Raw genomic sequence first — 8,552 nt, 5'->3', positions numbered from 1 at the left:
AAGCGGACACAAAGTGGAGCAAGTACAATGACAAAAAAAAGCAATAAATTGTCGATGATCGGCGAAAAAATTTGACAAATTAGCAAATGTGTTGTGCCAAATTTAAACTACACTTAACGCTGGATCAGTAAGAGAAGATATTTAGCTGACTACTTCTTAAAAAATTCTCAAAATTACGATCCTGGCCGGATATCGCCAAGTGTAACCTTCCCGTATAAAATAATAAAAAATGATAATCTTTTTGGTTAATAGATTAACTCATGAACACTGATAAATTTTGACGTAGGCATTGCTACGCCATGGCCCTGTAAAACCAATCTGAAAAATCCTTAACTCATTATGGTGTCGCCGGATGTATGTAAGGGGTTCACTACTCTGCTTTAGCAAATGTAATTTCGATGTATTGCTCACGCGCTGCCTGCGACAGAAAATATCTTTGCTGCAGCAGAGTCGCAGGTCAGAGCAGTCTCGGCAGCAGTTGCAGTCGCTCGCTGCCGCAGTGTAGTTTTTGCCGGTCGCTGGTTCAGCGCAGTTCATAGCCATGTATTGTAAGGTAAATTTTATTATTTTTACTGGCGTGCTCGTAGTTAAGTCACTTGTCTGAGATTATGAATTTGTTTCAATATTTTTGTGATTCATCAGCCGCTCGCAGCTACAGTGCAGTTGTTGTCTGCCGCTGGTACAGAGCAGTTCATAGCCATGTACTGTAAGGTAAATTTTATTTTTTTTATTGGCATGCGCGTAGTTAAGTTACTTGTCTGAGATCTGAATTATTAGAAAAACTGACTTCGCTTGTTGACACAGCTGCACATCCCTCAACAGGACTACCCTCTTCCTCATGTGACACGTGTCTCTATGAACTGTCAGAGTAATATTGAGGTACTCCTGTGGCCAGCAAGATTTCCAGATGTGTCCCCGATAGAATATATGGGAGATCAACTCAAGGACCAGTTGCAACAATTACCGGCAACCTTACGGCAAGAAAGAATACAGATGCTTCACCAAACCCTTCCGAACCGAATCACGGCATCCATCCGCGCCAAATGGTGTGCAACGTCATACTGATAAGTGGGCTAATATTGCAAAGTTATTAGAAAATTCTTGTGTCTAATCACTGGAATGACATCAAATGCCCTCTCAACCCGTGAAGTTTCATTTCGTTCCACTTTATTGGACATGCAGTGTATTTCTGGAATTTTATTATATGTGCTAGGACTTTTCAGTTCATAAATGCAGGCATATTATAGTTAGGTTTAGTACAAATCAGTCTTTTTGAAACACTAACAGTCACCCAGTGATAATGGCGACAAACACATATGAATACATCTTTAATACGTTGAATAAATGCATTTTCAGATTGCAGCCTTCTACAAAAATTTAATGAATCATTTTTGAATTATGTGTAATCTGTGAAAGGCATAAGAGGAAGATTTTTGTATTATTTACTCACACTGTAACTGATAGCTTTACAGATCGTATTGATACTTCAACAATTATGCCAGCTAAGTTACTCCTGTGGTTCCGTTTTCAGTCTACTGTGCAACTAGAGTGTTGCATCGTCAGAGGAAATTACATGTTCTGCCTTTCCTGGAGATACAGTTTTGCTGCGGTACGTTTAACAGGCGCAGCAGAGTGCGAGAATGAATTGGGAGGGCAACTGTGAACGTACTTCAAAGCTGAAGTAAGCGGAACAGTGCGATTACTGTTGGCAAAATATGTAATTTTCGCACAGAATCACCGCAATATTCTGACGGTACAATTACCAAATGCTATGTCACATCCAACAGTAGTGAAATGGTGCCAAGAATTTGGTCAAGGTTGCATAGACGTGGGTGACGCTTATCGCGAAGAAACGCCATCGACATCGACATCGACCACAGACGACAACGTCGAGACAATCGAGAAACTAATTCGCAGTAATTGCAGATTTTTCCGACGATGAGGACGTCCATATAGCTGTTCTAGAATGACCGAGGACTGGAATTATATAGTCGAGGAAATGAATGACTGATGGAAAGTTCCGACCGTTGTTTACAAACACTGTGACGATGTTGAAAAAATTTTTCGTGTATCTGTGTCACTTTGACGTGGAGTGCTCCATACGTTGAAAGTTACTTGGCCTGCCACAGCAAAGTGAAATATCCTCGTACAATACGGTTCGTCGATTTCTATACTTCACTCTCCCAGGTCTTTCAGTTCTCAATTCACTGTTTACCGGTTAACTACGCAGCTGGAAGTATCGCAATTGCAGTTCATCACCACATCATTTTCGCGTTTGTTGTGGCAACCGGCCACAAAAGCTAAATTTTGTCGCACATTTGTCCAGTGTGGGATAGAGGCATACTCTTCAATCTCCTCCACTACTTTACTAAAGTAACTTCTCTACGAAGATTTCAGACACCGAGAGAGAAAGAGAGAGATGGCGGGAGGGAAAAAGAGAGATGACAGAGAGAGAGAGGGAGGGAGAGATAGAGAGAGACCCGAACAAAGGATGTCTCGTATGATTATGGAGCGAGCACGGGAAAGAAAGAAAGAGGACGGGTGGTTACAGAGGAAGCAAGATTACATTTCAAAGTTGCGTTGCCTCCAGGTCTATAACGGACGTGATACAGATCTGCAGGAAAACATTAGGAATAAGGAATCATCTACGCCCTTAAATTAGGAACTTCTTGTTTTAGAGAAACAACTCAAAGCGATTCAAGTGTAATTTAGTTGGAAATACGTTACCTCTCTTAGTCCGCTGTTGTAAGGGACGTACCTGGGTTCTTTACGTGATCCAACCTCTTGACATTCGAGGGTGCGTCAAGCACTGTCGTATATGATCGTTTTGGTGATTCAGATGTTACGGGGTGGCAAGGTATAATGTCGCATTGGCTTACTGATCCAATCTTTGAACACTGTACACTCTTCGGTCAACGTTATACTAACACTGTATTCCCTCAACAAGTGCGTCCTTTCAGGGATGCATCCGGCTCTGGCTTCATTTTTATAGATGACAATGAGCGACAACACCGGACATCGTAGGTGTATGAGGACTTGCAACGAAAGGATGTACGGTGCACAGATTGGCCTGCACATTACGCTAACTTAAATTCGGTGGAGAATGCGTGCGATTAAAATACGTTGAGAGGACGTACTGCAACACCTGCACATGCGCCAACGACCATCCATCAGTGGTCAGCCGCGCTGCTGAATAAACGGAACGCCCTGCCACAAGGTCTCCTTGCCAGTCTTGTGGCCAGCATGGGATCCTACTGCAGACATAGTCTCAGCTGATCAGTCACTCTGTTAAGAAACACGTCACGCCTTTTGTAATGTCCGCAGGAGCACCATATCTCGCAATGACTTCAGTGTAATTACTATCTTTGAATAAAAGTGCAATTTCTTTTCTTCTCATTGCATATTTCTTTCAGTTGCCTTCTGTACTATGGTGTTGCAGTTCTTTCTACGTAGGTCCAGGCTTCATCGAGCTGTGTTTCTTAATAGTGACACACTATGCGAGAGTTACTTTCTTCCTTTGCACACCAATTTATGTATTAAATGATTACATATTTGGAAATGATCTTACAGAACAATGAATCGATCTACTGTAGTGAAATTTTCCGAGTCTTTTAGTTATTCAAACTTGTCTGAAAAACATCTTCAAAAAAGTAGAAGTTCCAAGAGACCTAAATTAACGTACAGATCACTGTCGTCAGATAAGTCAAACTACTGAATAGGTACTTATAGACTGTGGCGAGTCCAAACAGAAAAAAGCCACCAAGAAAGCCTTTTAGCGAACAGACTCAGCGGACGGCCGTATCTGTGAGCGTTGAGTGCCTCGAGAGCAGCTTGGCCTTCTTTCCCAAACAGCAGGACTACTGGGGGACAAACACATCCCTGATGACAAAGTGATGGAGGCGTGCAGGTCAACGCAAAGCGGAAGTGAAAGTACGCCTCGTCTGCTAACCATCTCACAAATAAGGGGAGTTGGTGAACAATTTGCGCCGCCCGCGGTGGCCATGCGGTTCAAGGCGCTTCATTCCAGAACCGCGGGACTGCTACGGTCGCAGGTTCGAATCCTGCCTCGGGCATGGATGTGTGTGATGTCCTTCAGTTAGTTACGTTTAAGTAGTTCTAAGTTCTAGGGGACTGATGACCTAAGATGTTAAGTCCCATAGTGCTCAGAGCCATTTGAACCATTTTGAACAATTTGCCATTTCCTGTAACATTACGGGGTGAACTGATGTGTTGATATTTCGCAAGATAAGGCGTTAGCTGTAGGAACAAAATACATGGCTGTATGTTAAGCGCTCCATGTTTTGCGGAGTGTTGACTAACTGGAAATGTGTGCTGGGTAGGGATGCGAACTATGATTCTCGAGCTTCTCAAATTGAGAATGAGGTAGATGAAGTAGAGTGGTGAAATTAAAAAGACGTATTCGCAAACAGCAGGAGTGGAGCTCGATTGTTAATCCAAAGAAAGGTTTCAATGTCTCACATCTTTCTAATGTACTCTTTAAATAAAAAAATACTAATAAACAACTCGTAAAGTTACGTTATCCTTTTTTAGACTTTTTCCTTTAATCAGATATGTCAGAAAACGTAGGACTTATTTTGCCGACATGTTACAAATTACATAAAACTACTAATATTGCCAATTGTGAGGGAAACAGAACGTCATCTAACACAGAGAATAGTTCAACAGCCGTAAATTTACCTCAGACGTTTTTTATTATGCCCAAGAAAATTAGTGGAGTGTGAAAATTTTACGTGTGGTCAGAGAACAAACCTGAACCTGTTTACGTTCACGAATTCTGAAGATGGGCTGACTGTTAACGAGTAGGCTACCTCCATAAGCCATCTCGCTTCTTCTTTCCGTATGTCGTGTAAGGTGAACCATATTTAGCACATATCCACACAGTGCAATGAACTGTAACTATTCCAGTTCGAGACCAGTAAGTCTTCATCGATTGTGCAACACCATAATATATATATAAGATATAAGCCAAAAAGGTAACACACTGCTGGCAGTTACAATGCTTATGATTCACACTCAGTAACTCTAATTAAGTACAATTATGCTTCTTTCAAGAAGTATTGAATACAAGGATTGAATTAGTGAATCGTGAAAATTACGTTGTCGACAACAAATTGTATGGCAAAGTTAAGTTTGTTCCCATTGGCTGTCCACACAATTAGGCAGGCTGCTGAATACTATCTACACCTCTACTGCAGTGGGCGGCTACTTTCTTAAACAGGTGCGTTCAAAGAACGCCTATGCCTGACTCTTTTGCACAGAGTGTTCTTTCACAAAAAGACTTCTTCTTTATATCCCTGGCCTTCATCCCATGTAGCCACGAGAACAGCCTTTTTATTTATTCTTGTTTATTTAGTTTTTATTAGTCAATATTAGTGACAGAGTGTTGCCGGATGCCCTTCCTGTTACCACCCACTGCCCTCCCACCCGGCTCAGAGTTTGTGTACCCCCTCAATTTGGGACTTCCAATTAATCCCAGTCCCACGTCAAAGTGACATATAAAGACAAATATTTCATCAATTGTAAAATTACTCAACGCTTTTCACAATGAAATTAACAACCTTGCTTGTTTACAAGAAGTAAAAGAAAAGAAAAAGGATTGACAAACTTTAGCCACAAGTTCCATACATCAAAACTAGATAGAAATGTCCAGTGAACAAGGGTTCTAAAGTGCATACCTTAAGAGATACTGACGCTTGTTCATCTTCGATGCAATGAAACACATCTCTTGTAGTGCAAGCTCTTTGATTTTTATATTTTAGGAGGACCAAAACAAGAAAAATCTCTAGTATACATGGACTCTAAAATGCGTACCTTAAGAGTCGTCAGTACTTGTTCAGCGGGCGAGTTGTCTCTCACATTAACGACGATGAACAACGCTCTTATGGTATCCACTTTAGAACCCTTGTTTACATATATTTTTGTCTTGTTTTGGTCAGTAAATCCTCCACTCAAAATATCAAGAGAAGACCTTTCAGAGGAAGAGATCTGTTTCATAGTGTCGAAGATGAACAAATGCTCATATCTCTCAAGGTATGAATTTTAGAGCCTTTGTTTCCTAGACTATTTTTACTTATTTCTGTATAAGGAACCTGTCCTTATCGACTGTTGGTGTTCTTTTTCTTTTTTTTGGGGGGGGGGGGGGGGGGTGGGCACACCATGTTATTACAAATATATCAAATATATTCTGTGCAATACAATTAGAAGACCACTTTCCGGAACCAGGTAATTGTCCCCCGTTACGGGATGTAGAAGTTTGAAATTTGGCTCAAGGATGCGTAAAACCTTCTTCAACAACAGTGCAAACATGTCGCGCACTGCGGCGTCACCCTCGGGCTCGACGACGGTTTAGACAGCAAGTTGGCGACATATGCGAGATAAAGGCCGCAGCTCAGAAGTTCATGTGACTTGTTAGATGGGTTAATGATGCACATTGACTCCACATTTCGCCATAGTTGTTCAAAGCGCCAGCTTGGACGCCTTGGGGCGTTAATTCCCGGACAGGCAACCCCGTAACATTCCTCCGACTCGAGACGCCTACCTAGACGTGCCCAGGTCTATTTCTCAGGTTGTCTGTGCAGAGGCACATTTTTTTAAATCTCAGTAAAGGTGGACGGGTGTCAAAGATACTGTTGTCGAACTGGTATAGAGGGAGAGGGGGGATTATCTTAGAAGAAACCTTTGCGATTTATTCACACATGTGTCGCGCCCCGTCTGTGATCGCACCATAGGAGGGTGCGAGACAGGACGGCTGCAAATGCGTAAACACCCTCTGCTGCTTCGGATTACGTCTAAATTTCTTCGACTGGTTTTGAACAGACCTTAGCGGTACCAACCTGTGACAAGAGCAAAAACTTCCGTCGCACTGGAATCCAAAGGTATATGATCACGTTCAACAGGGTGCAGCCCACAGTATCCTTAGAGAGGGTTTGAAACACCTGGGGAATTCGGCAGTGTCAAAGGTTGTCAGGAACGTCGCCCTGTTGCTCAGCGTTTTCGATCGCGAAATACGTGGGAATCAACGCCCCAAGGGAAGAGGTGGTTTCCTTGGCGAACTTAATTCCGACCAATGAGGCCTTTTCATATCGATTCTGAGCGGCGGTCTGAAATGTTTTTCTCGGCTACTCATTAGTAGGCCGCATGATTTCATCGCAGTACTTGTAATACCTATTTTTGACCTGTTTTGTATCTGTATCGATATTTCTGTATCAATTTGAGGTATTGATTATGTATAATGTTGTATCTGTCATGGAACTTCTTTGTCTATGTATACGTGTTTCAGAATGTTTCAAATGGCTCTAAGCACTATGGAACATAACAAAAAATGGTTCAAATGACTCTGAATACTATGGGACTTAACTTCTGAGGTCATCAGTCCCCTAGAACTGAGAACTACTTCAACCTAACTAAACTAAGGACATCTCACACATCCATGCCCGAGGCAGGATTCGAACCTGCGACCGTAGCAGCAGCGCGGTTCCGAACTGAAGCGCCTAGATCCTCTCGGCCACAGCGGCCGGCATACATGTTTTAGTTATGTGAAATTGTAAGCGATGTTTTTTTAAAATTATGCTTGTGGATTTAAGTAATTAATGAAATGATTGCTATGTAACGTACTAAAAATGACTTGGTCCATTATTAGGGAACGTAGGTTTTAATGTGAAAGATGTAGGGAAGACCCGCAGCTACGGAAGTAGCCTGGCGGAGTGGAATAGGTGTGGTTGGCGCCCAAGTGGCAACTCGTTGTGACGAGTAAAGAGTCTGGCAGAGCAGTGCTATGGTTAACACCTCGCTAGCAGCAGCGGATCATAGGGGTTCATTTTTGAGGTCAGAAGAGCTTAAGAGAAGTATTTATGGACCTCGGATGCCGAATTTGGTGATACCATTACCATGGCATGGTTTCTGACCATATAAAAACATTACTTCGACGCCAAGAAGATCAGTAATAGAGCGAGGTCAACAGTACTGCCTGCCATACTGCATCGCCGCCAGGTTAAAAGCCACTGCAAGTTGCGCCACCAGTGCAACCAGCCTTCCACTAAATTATTTTGTATTTGGCGCTCTGGAAATGGGCCAGGTATTTGTGAAAATTGCTTGATTTTAATAGTAATCGTGGTGTTACTAAAAACTGTTCTCTTACACCCGTGATCAACCCAAATCACAAACCTGAACAGAGTTCCTATCCTAGTGAATTTAATTCCGAGTGTCGTAATTTATTATAAGTAAGTGGCTGAACTTGAATTTAACGTTGTGTTGTCATTTGCACAGCAAATTATAATTTTGAATCAGTCAAAAGACTGCTTATGAAAGCACATTTGTTATTTAAAGAGTTAGAGCTTGTTGTGCTTCACTTAACTAATAATTAATGATAAAAAGTACAATGGAATGAACACCCTTAGCTGCTTACAGCCGTTGACATACGTCAACGGGGACAGATGAAAATGTGTGCCCGACCGGGACTCGAACCCGGGATCTCCTGCTTGACGTATGTCAACGCCTGTAAGCAGCTAAGGGTGTTCATTTCATTGTAATTT

Source organism: Schistocerca serialis, chromosome 4 (assembly GCF_023864345.2).
Source record: "Schistocerca serialis cubense isolate TAMUIC-IGC-003099 chromosome 4, iqSchSeri2.2, whole genome shotgun sequence".
In the NCBI taxonomy this organism is placed as follows: domain Eukaryota; kingdom Metazoa; phylum Arthropoda; class Insecta; order Orthoptera; family Acrididae; genus Schistocerca; species Schistocerca serialis.
This window is presented reverse-complemented; position numbering follows the sequence as displayed.